This window comes from Xenopus laevis, chromosome 4L (assembly GCF_017654675.1).
Source record: "Xenopus laevis strain J_2021 chromosome 4L, Xenopus_laevis_v10.1, whole genome shotgun sequence".
Classification (NCBI taxonomy): Eukaryota; Metazoa; Chordata; class Amphibia; order Anura; family Pipidae; genus Xenopus; species Xenopus laevis.
The window spans coordinates 35959139-35973961 of record NC_054377.1 but is presented as its reverse complement, the minus strand read 5'-3'; the positions used below and the strand labels follow the sequence as shown (position 1 = coordinate 35973961).

General features: G+C 45.0%; 1 protein-coding gene and 1 long non-coding RNA gene across 2 annotated transcripts in view; one reads left to right on the top strand and one right to left on the bottom strand.

The window, feature by feature from the left end:
• Nucleotides 1-14823, bottom strand: part of LOC108713984 (dipeptidase 2) — a 440550-nt gene that overhangs the window by 328009 nt on the left and 97718 nt on the right. The window lies entirely within an intron of this gene.
• LOC121402992 overlaps nt 1-14823 on the top strand; it is a 79696-nt gene that overhangs the window by 62199 nt on the left and 2674 nt on the right. The window contains exon 3 of the long non-coding RNA XR_005966931.1: nt 13884-13956. This is a non-coding gene — a long non-coding RNA (uncharacterized LOC121402992). The remainder of the gene's footprint in view (nt 1-13883; nt 13957-14823) is intronic.

Below are 14823 nucleotides of genomic sequence, written 5' to 3'. Positions count from 1 at the left end.
AAATTGAAACGAGAGAAGAAGAGAGACCATCTCGCCTGATGGGGGTTTAGTCTCTTGAGGGATTGTATAAACTCTAAGTTCTTATGGTCAGTGTAAATCGTGACTGGATGAGGTGCACCTTCCAAGAGATGACGCCATTCCACGAGGGCGAGTTTGATAGCCAGAAGCTCACGATTCCCAATGTCGTAATTCTGCTCGGCGGAGGAAAACTTCTTGGAGAAGTATGCACACGGATGGAGCTTACCATCTGCAGAATGTCTCTGGGAAAGGATAGCACCTGCCCCGACATCAGAGGCATCAACTTCAATGAAGAAGGGTAGGTGAGGCTCAGGATGCCGAAGAACTGAGGCAGAAATGAAGGCATCCTTCAGGGACTGAAAGGCTTCAAGAGCCACAGAAGGCCAACAATTGGGCTTCCCTCCTTTGCGGATGAGGGAGAGGATAGGAGCAATGCGGGAAGAAAAGCCTTTAATAAATTGGCAGTAATAGTTCGCAAAGCCTATGAACCTCTGGATCGCCTTGGTACTCTGGGGGAGTGGCCATTTCTGGATAGCTGATACCTTGGCAGGATCCATCTCGAAGCCCTCAGACGAAATAATATAGCCAAGGAAGGAGATCTTCGGAACTTCGAAGGTACACTTCTCCAGCTTGGCGAAGAGGGAATTCTCCCTGAGACGAGAAAGAGCCTCCTTGACTTGGGAGCGATGGGTTTCCAAATCTTGAGAAAAGATGAGGATGTCATCCAGATACACAACAACCGACTTCCCCAGGAGGTCCCGAAAGACATCATTAACGAACTCCTGGAAGACAGCAGGGGCGTTGCAGAGGCCGAAGGGCATCACAAGGTACTTGTAATGCCCATCACGAGTATTGAAAGCTGTCTTCCACTCATCGCCCTCTCGGATCCTGATGAGGTTGTGAGCCCCGCGGAGATCCAACTTGGAGAAAACCTTGGCCCCTTTAAGCTGGTCGAAAAGTTCCGAAATAAGGGGTAAGGGGTATCTGTTCTTGACAGTTATCTTATTGAGACCCCTATAGTCAATACAGGGGCGGAGACCTCCGTCCTTCTTTTCCACGAAGAAGAAGCCAGCTCCGGCTGGGGATGTGGAAAGACAAATAAAACCTTGCTGGAGATTCTCAGAAATATATTCCATCATGGCAATAGTCTCCGCAGGAGACAAAGGGTAAGTCCGCCCACGGGGAGGCATGGTTCCAGGAAGGAGGTCAATGGGGCAGTCATACTGCCGATGCGGGGGAAGGAATTCTGCTGATTTTTTGCAGAAAACATCGGAGTAGTCCCTGTAGACAGAGGGCAATGAAGATAAGTTCGTTGAAGAAACTGTAACCCGTTGGATGGGCTGAGAAATTAAACAATGTCCTTGGCAATGTAGACTCCAACGGGAGATTTGACCGGAGGACCAGTCTATGGACGGGTTATGTAGTCGTAGCCAAGGTAAACCCAGCACGACCGGAGTGGAGGGACAACGGATGATCAGGAAGGACTTCTCCCGATGTAGTGCTCCAGTCTGAACAGATACTTCACCAGTAGATAGAGTGATGGTGTCAGTGGAGAGGGGTCTGCCATCAATGGCGAAAACTCGTATGGGAGGACACACGGAGGATAGAGGAGCTCCAATCTTTTTAGCAAAAGCCAAGTCCATAAAGTTTCCTGCAGCTCCGGAGTCAAGGAAGGCCGAAACAGGAATTGACTTGGAGGTCAGCAGGATCTGCAAAGGAACACGAAACTGATGAGAGTTTTCAGAGGACTTGGAACAGACACCACTGATAAAAGAAATTCCAGTCTTACTCTGGGTAGGAACATTCTTCAACTTTACAGGACAGGAGACAGCTAAATGGGATTGCCCACCACAGTAGAGACAAAGTCCAGCCGTACGTCTACGGAGCCTTTCTTGTTCAGAGAGACGAGCCCTTCCAACTTGCATCGGTTCCTCCGGAGGAGAAGTAGAAGTTTGAGAAGCTGGAGTATACAACAGAGGCCTTTGGAAACGGGGTGCCAACAAGGGTTGAAATATTTTACAATGCTCCTTCTCTACTTGATGCTCTCTGAGACGAGTGTCCACCTTTATGGATAGTGCAATCAGATCTTCTAGCAGGTCAGGGAACTCCCTGGAGACAAGATCATCTTTAATGCGAATAGACAGTCCTTTGTAGAATACAGCCTTATAGGCATCGTCATTCCAGGAAGTCTCAGCCATCAAAGTTCTAAAGTCAATAGCGTAGTCACTAACACTGCGGTTTCCCTGCCGGAGTTGCAGAAGACGAGAAGGAGCATTAGTGACCCGACCCGGGGCATCAAACACGGTACGAAATGCTTGAAGAAAAGCCTTAGCATCAAAAGTCAGTGGAGAATTCTTCTCCCAAAGAGATGTTGCCCACTCAAGCGGTTTGCCCATCAAACGAGACATTACAAAGCCCACCTTGGAACTTTCATTGGGGAAGTGCAAAGGTTGAAACTCGAACTGGATCTGGCACTGTGTAGCGAAAACTCTGCAGGCCTGTGGGTCCCCACTGAAGCGAGGAGGAGGTGGAATACCAGACGAGAATCCTGCGTTGGACGAGGCGACCACCAAGGGAGGATTTACAGCAGCTTGGGAAGCAGGGGGCGCTGGAGGCACATGAGAGAGAAGGGTATCGAGTGCCTGCCCTATGCGATACTGCTGGGCTTCATATTCCTCCATGCGGGATGCCAGTCCGCGGAGCGCACGTCCGACATCAGGCGTAACTTCCTCAGTAGGATCCATGGCCCGAGTATAATGTCAGCGGGGGCCTGCGGCACCCACGGGGGGGTGTAGTAAGGATTAGGGATGTCGCGGACTGTTCGCCGGCGAACTTGTTCGCGCGAACATCGGCTGTTCGCGTCCGCCGCAAGTTCGCGAACGTCGCGCGACGTTCGCCATTTTGGGTTCGCCTTACCTGGCGCTTTTTTTGACCTCTCACCCCAGACCAGCAGATACATGGCAGCCAATCAGGAAGCTCTCCCTCCTGGACCACCCCCACACCCCCTGGACCACTCCCCTTCCATATATAAACTGAAGCCCTGCAGCGTTTTTTCATTCTGCCTGTGTGTGCTTGGAAGAGCTAGTGTAGGGAGAGAGCTGCTAGTGATTTCACTGATTTGAGGGACAGTTGATAGTAAGTTTGCTGGCTAGTAATCTACTTGATACTGCTCTGTATTGGAGGGACAGAAGTCTGCAGGGATTTGAGGGACATTTTAGGGTAGCTTTGCTGGCTAGTAATCTACCTTCTACTGCAGTGCTCTGTATGTAGCTGCCTGCTGTGGGCACTGATCTCTTCTGATCTCATCTGCTGACTGCTGTAATAACCCAATAGTCCTTGTAAGGACTGCTTTTATTTTCTTTTTGTTGTTTTACTTTGCTACTTTAACAGCCAAGTGCTATTAGTCTAGCAGTGTTGGGGAGTGGGACTGGTGTGCTACTGTGCTGCTCCTAGTAGTTCAGCAGCACCAACCCGAGAATATTTTTTTTTTTTAATATACATATAATTTTTTTTTTATTTTACTTATCTTACTGTTCTTTAAGGTGTCCAGTGCTGTTTGCTGTTCTTCATAGTAGTGCACCAATAGTAGTGCACTTGCAGGCATTATTTGCCCAGTGGCCATCTAGCTGTGTGAGCTTGTTCACATTCTGTCTAAATATCAATAATAATACCGTCTCCAGAAACACCACCTGAGTGACGTTTTTCAAGCAGCAATAATATATTCCGTATCCACCACTGCTGTAGTGTATACGTTGACCTTGTAGGCATTATTTGCCCAGTGTGTTCTTCATTTTCAAACCACTGCCACTTAGCTGTGTGAGCTTTTTCACATTCTGTCTAAATATCAATAATAATACCGTCTCCAGAAACACCACCTGAGTGACGTTTTTCAAGCAGCAATAATATATTCCGTATCCACCACTGCTGTAGTGTATACGTTGACCTTGTAGGCATTATTTGCCCAGTGTGTTCTTCATTTTCAAACCCTTGCCACTTAGCTGTGTGAGCTTGTTCACATTCTGTCTAAATATCAATAATAATACCGTCTCCAGAAACACCACCTGAGTGACGTTTTTCAAGCAGCAATAATATATTCCGTATCCACCACTGCTGTAGTGTATACGTTGACCTTGTAGGCATTATTTGCCCAGTGTGTTCTTCATTTTCAAACCACTGCCACTTAGCTGTGTGAGCTTTTTCACATTCTGTCTAAATATCAATAATAATACCGTCTCCAGAAACACCACCTGAGTGACGTTTTTCAAGCAGCAATAATATATTCCGTATCCACCACTGCTGTAGTGTATACGTTGACCTTGTAGGCATTATTTGCCCAGTGTGTTCTTCATTTTCAAACCCTTGCCACTTAGCTGTGTGAGCTTGTTCACATTCTGTCTAAATATCAATAATAATACCGTCTCCAGAAACACCACCTGAGTGACGTTTTTCAAGCAGCAATAATATATTCCGTATCCACCACTGCTGTAGTGTATACGTTGACCTTGTAGGCATTATTTGCCCAGTGTGTTCTTCATTTTCAAACCACTGCCACTTAGCTGTGTGAGCTTTTTCACATTCTGTCTAAATATCAATAATAATACCGTCTCCAGAAACACCACCTGAGTGACGTTTTTCAAGCAGCAATAATATATTCCGTATCCACCACTGCTGTAGTGTATATGTTGACCTTGTAGGCATTATTTGCCCAGTGTATTCTTCATTTTCAAACCACTGCCACTTAGCTGTGTGAGCTTGTTCACATTCTGTCTAAATATCAATAATAATACCGTCTCCAGAAACACCACCTGAGTGACGTTTTTCAAGCAGCAATAATATATTCCGTATCCACCACTGCTGTAGTGTATACGTTGACCTTGTAGGCATTATTTGCCCAGTGTGTTCTTCATTTTCAAACCACTGCCACTTAGCTGTGTGAGCTTGTTCACATTCTGTCTAAATATCAATAATAATACCGTCTCCAGAAACACCACCTGAGTGACGTTTTTCAAGCAGCAATAATATATTCCGTATCCACCACTGCTGTAGTGTATACGTTGACCTTGTAGGCATTATTTGCCCAGTGTGTTCTTCATTTTCAAACCACTGCCACTTAGCTGTTTGAGCTTGTTCACATTCTGTCTAAATATCAATAATAATACCGTCTCCAGAAACACCACCTGAGTGACATTTTTCAAGCAGCAATAATATATTCCGTATCCACCACTGCTGTAGTGTATATGTTGACCTTGTAGGCATTATTTGCCCAGTGTATTCTTCATTTTCAAACCACTGCCACTTAGCTGTGTGAGCTTGTTCACATTCTGTCTAAATATCAATAATAATACCGTCTCCAGAAACACCACCTGAGTGACGTTTTTCAAGCAGCAATAATATATTCCGTATCCACCACTGCTGTAGTGTATACGTTGACCTTGTAGGCATTATTTGCCCAGTGTGTTCTTCATTTTCAAACCACTGCCACTTAGCTGTGTGAGCTTGTTCACATTCTGTCTAAATATCAATAATAATACCGTCTCCAGAAACACCACCTGAGTGACGTTTTTCAAGCAGCAATAATATATTCCGTATCCACCACTGCTGTAGTGTATACGTTGACCTTGTAGGCATTATTTGCCCAGTGTGTTCTTCATTTTCAAACCACTGCCACTTAGCTGTGTGAGCTTGTTCACATTCTGTCTAAATATCAATAATAATACCGTCTCCAGAAACACCACCTGAGTGACGTTTTTCAAGCAGCAATAATATATTCCGTATCCACCACTGCTGTAGTGTATACGTTGACCTTGTAGGCATTATTTGCCCAGTGTGTTCTTCATTTTCAAACCACTGCCATCTAGCTGTGTGAGCTTGTTCACATTCTGTCTAAATATCAATAATAATACCGTCTCCAGAAACACCACCTGAGTGACGTTTTTCAGGCAGCAATAATATATTCCGTATCCACTGCTGTAGTAGTGTATACGTTGACCTTGTAGGCCTTGTTTGCCCAGTGTGTTCTTCATCTTCATTTTCAAACAACTCCCATCTAGCTGTGTCAGCTTGTTCACATTCTGTCTAAATATCAATAATAATACCGTCTCTAGAAACACCACCCGAGTGACGTTTTTCAGGCAGCAATAATATATTCCGTATCCACTGCTGTAGTAGTGTATACGTTGACCTTGTAGGCCTTGTTTGCCCAGTGTGTTCTTCTTCTTCTTCATTTTCAAACAACTCCCATCTAGCTCTGTGAGCTTGTTCACATTCTGTCTAAATATCAATAATAATACCGTCTCTAGAAACACCACCCGAGTGACGTTTTTCAGGCAGCAATAATATATTCCGTATCCACTGCTGTAGTAGTGTATACGTTGACCTTGTAGGCCTTGTTTGCCCAGTGTGTTCTTCTTCTTCTTCATTTTCAAACCACTGCCACTTAGCTGTGTGAGCTTGTTCACATTTTGTCTAAATATCAATAATAATACCGTCTCTAGAAACACCACCCGAGTGACGTTTTTCAGGCAGCAATAATATATTCCGTATCCACTGCTGTAGTAGTGTATACGTTGACCTTGTAGGCCTTGTTTGCCCAGTGTGTTCTTCTTTTTCTTCATTTTCAAACAACTCCCATCTAGCTGTGTGAGCTTGTTCACATTTTGTCTAAATATCAATAATAATACCGTCTCTAGAAACACCACCCGAGTGACGTTTTTCAGGCAGCAATAATATATTCCGTATCCACTGCTGTAGTAGTGTATACGTTGACCTTGTAGGCCTTGTTTGCCCAGTGTGTTCTTCTTCTTCTTCATTTTCAAACAACTCCCATCTAGCTCTGTGAGCTTGTTCACATTCTGTCTAAATATCAATAATAATACCGTCTCCAGAAACACCACCTGAGTTGTTGTTGTTTTTGTTTTAAAAATAATGCCAGGCAAAGGCAGGCCGCCACGCAGAGGCACTAGGGGCCGTGCTGCTATGCTATCCTGTGGCCCTAGGAAATTGCCCAGTTTTAAAAAGGCAATGACCCTGAACTCCCAAAATGCTGAAGAGGTAGTTGACTGGCTTACACAGCACACCCCATCCTCTACCGTTTCTAACTTTACCACAACATCCTCATCCTCCACTGCTATGGGCACCCCACGTAACACTTCCTCCACCACCGGCGCCCCTTCTTCACTGGAGTCAGAGGAGTTATTTTCACATGAGTTTCTTGAACTGAGTGATGCGCAACCATTATTGGCAGAAGAAGATGAAGGAGATGAGGATGTTACACCAGATTTAATTCTGGCAGAGAACACAACAGAGATGGACATAATGAGTGATGACGAGGAGGTCCCCGCTGCTGCTTCCGTCTGTGAGCTGTTAGAAGAAATTGATGCATCTGAGGAGAATGATGATGAGGAGATTGATGTTTTGTGGGTGCCCAGTAGAAGAGAGCAAGAGGAGGATAGTTCAGATGGAGAGACGGAGAGTCAGAGAGGCAGGAGGAGAATAAGACTTAGAAGAAGCAGGGAGGACAGCTCGCAGGGAACAGTAGGGCAACAACATGTATCGGCACCTGTGGTCAGCCGGCCAACGCACCCGCCATTGCCGCCAACGCCGCCGACTTCTACTTTTACCCCCAGATTGCCAGCCTCAAAAAGGTCAGCAGTGTGGGATTTTTTTAATGTGTGTGCCTGACAAAAGCGTTGTAATTTGCAATGAGTGCAGTCAGAAACTGAGTCTTGGGAAGCCCAACAGCCACATAGGTACAACTTCTATGCGAAGGCACATGAACGGCAAGCACAAAGCACTTTGGGAGCAACACCTCAAAGGCAACAGGCAAACTAAAAGCCACCCTCCTTCTGGTCCAGCATCTTACTGCTCTACCTCTGCTGTCCTTGACCCGTCTGAACCACCCTCCACTCCGCCTTCCACCTTGACCACCAGTTCCCATTACAGTCATCTGCCCCCAGCCAAGTTTCTGTGAGGGCCATGTTTGAGCGTAAGAAGCCAATGTCTGCGAGTCACCCCCTTGCCCGGCGTCTGACAGCTGGCTTGTCTGCACTCTTAGCCCGCCAGCTTTTACCATACCAGCTGGTGGACTCTGAGGCCTTCCGCAAATTTGTAGCAATTGGGACACCGCAGTGGAAGGTACCCAGCCGCAATTTTTTTTCAAAAAAGGGAATACCACACCTGTACCACCATGTGCAGAGCCAAGTCACCGCATCTCTGTCACTTAGTGTTGGGCCAAAGGTCCATATGACTACTGACGCATGGTCCTCCAAGCATGGTCAGGGCAGGTATGTCACCTACACTGCCCACTGGGTGAACTTGGTCATGGCTGGGAAGCAGGAAATGTGTGGCTCAACAACGACAGTGGAGTTGGTGTCACCGCCACGGATTGCACGCGGTTCTGCCACCACCTCTACTCCTCCTTCGCTCTCTACCTCGTCTTCTTCCTCTTCTTCGTCCTCTGCTGCTGGGTCCTCCTCCTCCTCCACACCTGTGCACCCCCAGCTCCCCCTAGGCTATTCGACGTGCCAGGTAAGCCGTTGTCATGCTGTCTTGGGGATGACGTGCCTGGAAAGCAAAAACCATACCGGATCTGTACTCCTGTCATCTCTGCAGTCACAGGCCGATCGGTGGCTGACCCCACACCAACTGAAGATCGGAAAAGTGGTGTGTGACAATGGAAGCAATCTGTTGGCAGCACTGAGACTGGGCAATTTAACACATGTGCCCTGCATGGCACATGTTCTGAATTTAATAGTACAACGTTTTGTCTCAAAGTACCCAGGATTCCAGGACGTTCTCAGGCAGTCCAGGAAGGTGTCGGCCCATTTCAGACGTTCCTATACAGCCATGGCACGCCTTGCTGACATTCAGCAGCGGTACAACATGCCAGTCAGGCGTTTGATTTGCGACAGCCAGACTCGCTGGAATTCAACGCTCCTCATGTTGGAACGTCTGCTGCAACAACAAAGAGCCGTCAACGAATACCTGTTTGAACTGGGTGGTAGGACTGGATCTGCAGAGCTGGGGATTTTTTTCCCCCGTTACTGGGTGCTTATGCGCGATGCCTGCAGGCTCATGCGCCCTTTTGAAGAGGTTACAAATATGGTCAGTCGCACCGAAGGCACCATCAGCGACCTAATACCCTTTGCTTTCTTCCTGGAGCGTGCCGTGCGACGAGTGACAGATGAGGCTGTAGACCAGCGTGACGAGGAGCAGGAAGCGCACGATTTCTGGTCGGAATCACCAGAACGAACCCAGGCACCTGCTGCAACGCAGGGAGAGGTGTCAGAAGTGGAGTCAGAGGAGGAAGGTGGCTTTGTGGAGGAGGAGGACCAACAGGAGCAGGCTTCCCAGGGGGCTGGTGGTGACCTTTTGGGGACCCCTGGTCTTGTACGTGGCTGGGGGGAGGAGACCGTGGATGATGCAGTCCTTGATAACGAGGAAGCGGAGATGGATACCTCTGCATCCAACCTTGTGAGAATGGGGTCTTTCATGCTGTCATGCCTGTTGAAGGACCCCCGTATCAAGAGGCTTAAGGAGAAGGACCTGTACTGGGTCACGACTCTACTAGACCCTCGGTACAAGCATAAAGTGGCAGAAATGTTACCAACATACCACAAGTCTGAAAGGATGCTGCATTTACAAACCAGCCTGCAAAACATGTTGTACAATGCTTTTAAGGGTGATGTCACTTCAGGAACTCATCAACATTCCAGGGGCAGAGGTGCCAGTAATCCTGCCACGAGCGCACCTGCAAGGACAAAGCACTTTGGCCACTCTGTAACGTCAGACATGCAAATGTTTTTCAGCCCAAGGCAGCGGCAGAACCCTTCGGGATCCACCCTCAAAGAACGCCTCGACCGGCAGGTAGCGGACTACCTGGCATTAACTGCAGATATCGACACTCTGAGGAGCGATGAACCCCTGGACTACTGGGTGCGCAGGCTTGATCTGTGGCCAGAGCTGTCACAATTTGCCATGAACCTCTTGTCTTGCCCCGCCTCAAGTGTCCTCTCAGAAAGGACCTTCAGTGCAGCAGGAGGGATTGTAACTGAGAAGAGAACTCGCCTAGGTCACAAAAGTGTGGATTACCTGACCTTTATTAAAATGAATGAGGGGTGGATCTCGGAGGGTTACTGCACGCCGGAAGACTTGTTCTGAGTTTCTGATTCTGACTCCCCATGCAGCTGTCCTTCTCTGCACGCCTCATGACTCCACATACTCCTCCTCCCTCCACCACCGTTACAAACTAGGGTGCAAACCCTACTGGTTTAATTTGAATCCAGGTAAATCCTGAGTTTTTCTGGCCTCTGTGCTTCAGTGGCTGCGACCAAAAAAAACAGAATATTTTCAGCATTTATATGGCATATTTTTTCTGGCCTCTGTGCTTCAGTGGCTGCGACCAAAAAAAACAGAATATTTTCAGCATTTATATGGCATATTTTTCCTGGCCTCTGTGCTTCAGTGGCTGCGACCAAAAAAATTGAATATTTTCAGCATTTATATGGCATATTTTTTCGGGCCTCTGTGCTTCAGTGGCTGCGACTAAAAAAAACAGAATATTTTCAGCATTTATATGGCATATTTTTCCTGGCCTCTGTGCTTCAGTGGCTGCGACCAAAAAAATTGAATATTTTCAGCATTTATATGGCATATTTTTTCTGGCCTCTGTGCTTCAGTGGCTGCGACTAAAAAAAACAGAATATTTTCAGCATTTATATGGCATATTTTTCCTGGCCTCTGTGCTTCAGTGGCTGCGACCAAAAAAATTGAATATTTTCAGCATTTATATGGCATATTTTTTCTGGCCTCTGTGCTTCAGTGGCTGTGACAAAAAAATGAATATTTTCAGCATTTATATGGCATATTTTTTCTGGCCTCTGTGCTTCAGTGGCTGCGACTAAAAAAAACAGAATATTTTCAGCATTTATATGGCATATTTTTTCTGGCCTCTGTGCTGCAGTGGCTGCGACCAAAAAAAAACAGAATATTTTAAGCATTTATATGGCATATTTTTTCTGGCCTCTGTGCTTCAGAGGCTGCGACCAAAAAAATTGAATATTTTCAGCATTTATATGGCATGTTTTTTCTGGCCTCTGTGCTTCAGTGTCTGCGACAAAAATTTTTTATATTGTTAGCATTTATATGGCATATTTTTCCTGGCCTCTGTGCTGCAGTGGCTGCGACCAAAAAAAAATTAATATTGTTTGCATTTATATGACATATTTTTTCTGGCCTCTGTGCTGCAGTGGCTGCGACAAAAAAAAATTAATATTGTTTGCATTTATATGGCATATTTTTTCTGGCCTCTGTGCTGCAGTGGCTGCCACAAAAAAAAATTAATATTTTCAGCATTTATATGGCATATTGTTTCTGGACTTCTGGTTCAGTGGCTGCGACAAAAAAAACATAATTTTTCAGGAAAGTACACATGCCTAATTTTTCAGGGTTCTGCAACAGTGGCAAAATCGCATCTTTTATGGTCACCGCAGGTGATCAATAAAGTAGACCAAAACTGGGCCCACACTGCAGAATCAGTGTTTTTTGGTTCGCTTCACTGTACATTGAATTACCTCTGCCTGACCGTGCACGTGCGCACAAGCACGGTGACTGCTAAACACACCACTACAGAAATATTGCCACCAACAGGACGAACATCCTGGAGGTGACAAGCAACTAGTAATTAAAAACTATTATTTGCTCACTTGACGGTATCATTCATTAAAGCTCTTTGCGTCTTTTTGCGTTGCAGTAAGCACCGCGTTTCGTCTTTGCGTGTGAACAGGCTGTAACTTTTACACGACTTGATTGGCATGTAGACGCCGGACGTTTTAAAGCATTTTATTACACAGGTTTAGAAATGTAGTGTGATTTCTGCCCTTTACAGCACAAAACGCAGCGCTGTGTCAACAATGGATTTTTTAGAAACATTTTTGCCCTTGATCCCCCTCTGGCATGGCACTGTCCAGGTCGTTGCACCCTTTAAACAACTTTAAAATCATTTTTCTGGCCAGAAATGTCTTTTCTAGCTTTTAAAATTCGCCTTCCCATTGAAGTCTATGGGGTTCGCGACGTTTGCGAACCGTTCGCATTTTTGACGCAAGTTCGCGAATATGTTCGCGAACTTTTTTTCCGACGTTCGCTACATCCCTAGTAAGGATCAAGGAGGAAGTCCTTTTCCAGTGAGTCTAGGCAAAGTACAATTCAAGGGAAATCCAATAGAGAGTTCAAGTCCAGGCAAGGGTTCGAGATGGCAGGCAGCAAGGTTCAAATGTCAGGAAACAGGCAGAAGATCAATAACAGGAAAAAACAGGCAAGCAGGGAGACCCAGGAACACAATATAATATTGAGCTATACTCGGGCATCGAACCCGGGTTTCCGGCGTCCTTTTAAGTTTGAATTTGGCGCCACAGCGTGTGACGTCACCGCGCCGGCGCTCCGGCGCCGGCGTCCTTGCGCCCACGTGCAGTCCTGGGCACCGCCATCTTGGATCCGCCGCGCCGGGAGTGAGGTAAGGAGCGCCGAGCGCTCATCGTGACACTACTATACTACAAAGCAACGTTAAAGGCAGTGGTTTTTATGGCATTTCTGAAAATCGTCTAAAAATATTGCAATTGGCCGCATATATCTCACTCAATTTCTTACATACAATTGTAAAACACCCTAAATGTTGATGCCAAGGGTCTACTGAACAGTTTGATGCCTAATATGCATATATATATACTGTTATGTTTTGGTAGCTGAGGATGATTAGATTATAACAGTGCTTTATTAGCAGGTTCATGCACCCATTACACAACAGTAACTTCCAACTCTATCACTCTTAAGCAGTATAGAAAGTACTATGTATACACAGTATAACTCATGTGAACAGTGACTCCTGCAGGCCATTTGTATAAACACCGCATATTCCGCATATGATATGCATCTTAAAGCAATATTATGCATTATTCACATCACATAGTCCTTGGTCCATGCAGGTAATGATGATTCTCTCAGTATGCCTTATAGGTTCACTTCCTTTAGGTCTATTGCAGTTGGCATCAGGAGTAGGAAAATGTCCTTCATCTAATGGAGCTTCTCCAAAATCATTCCTAATAGGAGCAAGACAACTTGCATTCCATATGTGTCCATCAGACAGTTCCTATGTGTATGGTCCTCGCTGGCATCTCACTTCAAGTGGTGTAGTAAATTTAGATTGTCCTTGTTTCAGTAGTCCTGGTTTCTTAATTCTACTAAAGGTCCAGGCTGAAAGTGCACTTCTCTTGCACCAAGTTTTCTGTCCGTATAAGCCTTGCATTTGGCTTGTTGACGTTTGACAATGTCAGCAGTAGACAATTTTATATGCACAGTATTTTGTGGAAGTTTGATGTCTGCAACATGTACTCTTGCAATTGATGAGTCTCATGTGTAAGTTGTATGAGCTTATTTCGCAAGGTCTCTGGTACCAGTAAGCGACGAGCTCCACGGACATCATAGCCATCTACTAAGGACAGTTTATTTCTTTTTATATAAATTTCTTTCTTTATTTTTTTTTCTCACCCAAAAAGTAGAATAAAACACAAAAAAAAGGGGGGGGTTGTACATAAATAAAATAAGGGGGGGGTATGGGTTGGGTAATACATTGGCCAAATATCACGCTGTCATGTTCTATGCATTAAACATTTCATTTCAATAACAGAATGTAATTTGTATTTCTCCATCATGCATAGTTTCTTTCTGCTTACTACTACTTTATTCCCATCTTATTTTTTTCTTCTTGATCAAGTGTTTCTCTGAAATTATACCATGGGGTCCATATCTTCCAGTAAGTTATACTATTACTGTGATATATGTATGTTAGCTCCTCTGTCTTATTTCTTCTACAGATCTCATCCATTCAATAAAAGATGGAGGTTCCTTGGACTTCCAATGCTTTGGAATAAGTAATTTAAATCGAAGGTAAGTGGATCGTCTAGTATCTTATAATTCTCCAAGTTTGCATTTAATAACAATGCTGCATGGTCTTCTATCTTTAAATTAACTGATGTAATTGTTTTTACACTTTCTAAAATTTGTGCCCAATACTTCTTCAATGCCGGACATGTTATCCACATATGTAGATGATTACCCGTTTTGTCATTACATCTCCAACACCAGTTTTGAGTTTGTGGATATATTTTATTAAGCCTTGCTGGGGTTAAATGCCACCTTGTAACTACTTTATATAGTGCTTATTTTATTTTAGAAGCCCTTGCCATTTTGTTCCCTTGCTTAAATATATTCAACCACGTTTGTTCTGATATATTTACACCCAGTTCTTTCTCCCAGGAACGACAAAATGATGGGGGTTTGAATTCTTGTATATTTAAGAGAATATCATATACCTTGGAAAGAATTTTAGTCAATTCTGAATCCGTTTCTATTATCCCTTCCCATTATGTTAATGATCTATCCCAATTTCTCTCTCTTTTCATGTTTATGAAGTAGTATAATTGATTATATCCCCATATATCCCTTGGATGTTTCCTCCATCTTTTCTGTAGTTCCTGTAAAGGGATAATTTGATCTCCTCTAATAAGATCTCAAATTTTTGTGGGTTTATCCTCCCACTTCCCCCACCTTTCATATGCTCCGCTTTCCAAACTGTGTGGATAATTTGGATTAAGCATCAATGGTTGTAACACGTATGGAGCCCTAGTCAAATACATGTCTACTTTATTCTTATGCCATACTTTAAGGGGCAAATTCATCGAGGGTCGACAGGGGCGATCCTGGCCCCTCCGACGCCTGAGTGCTGCTGCCCCCCCTCCCCCGGAAATTCGCTCG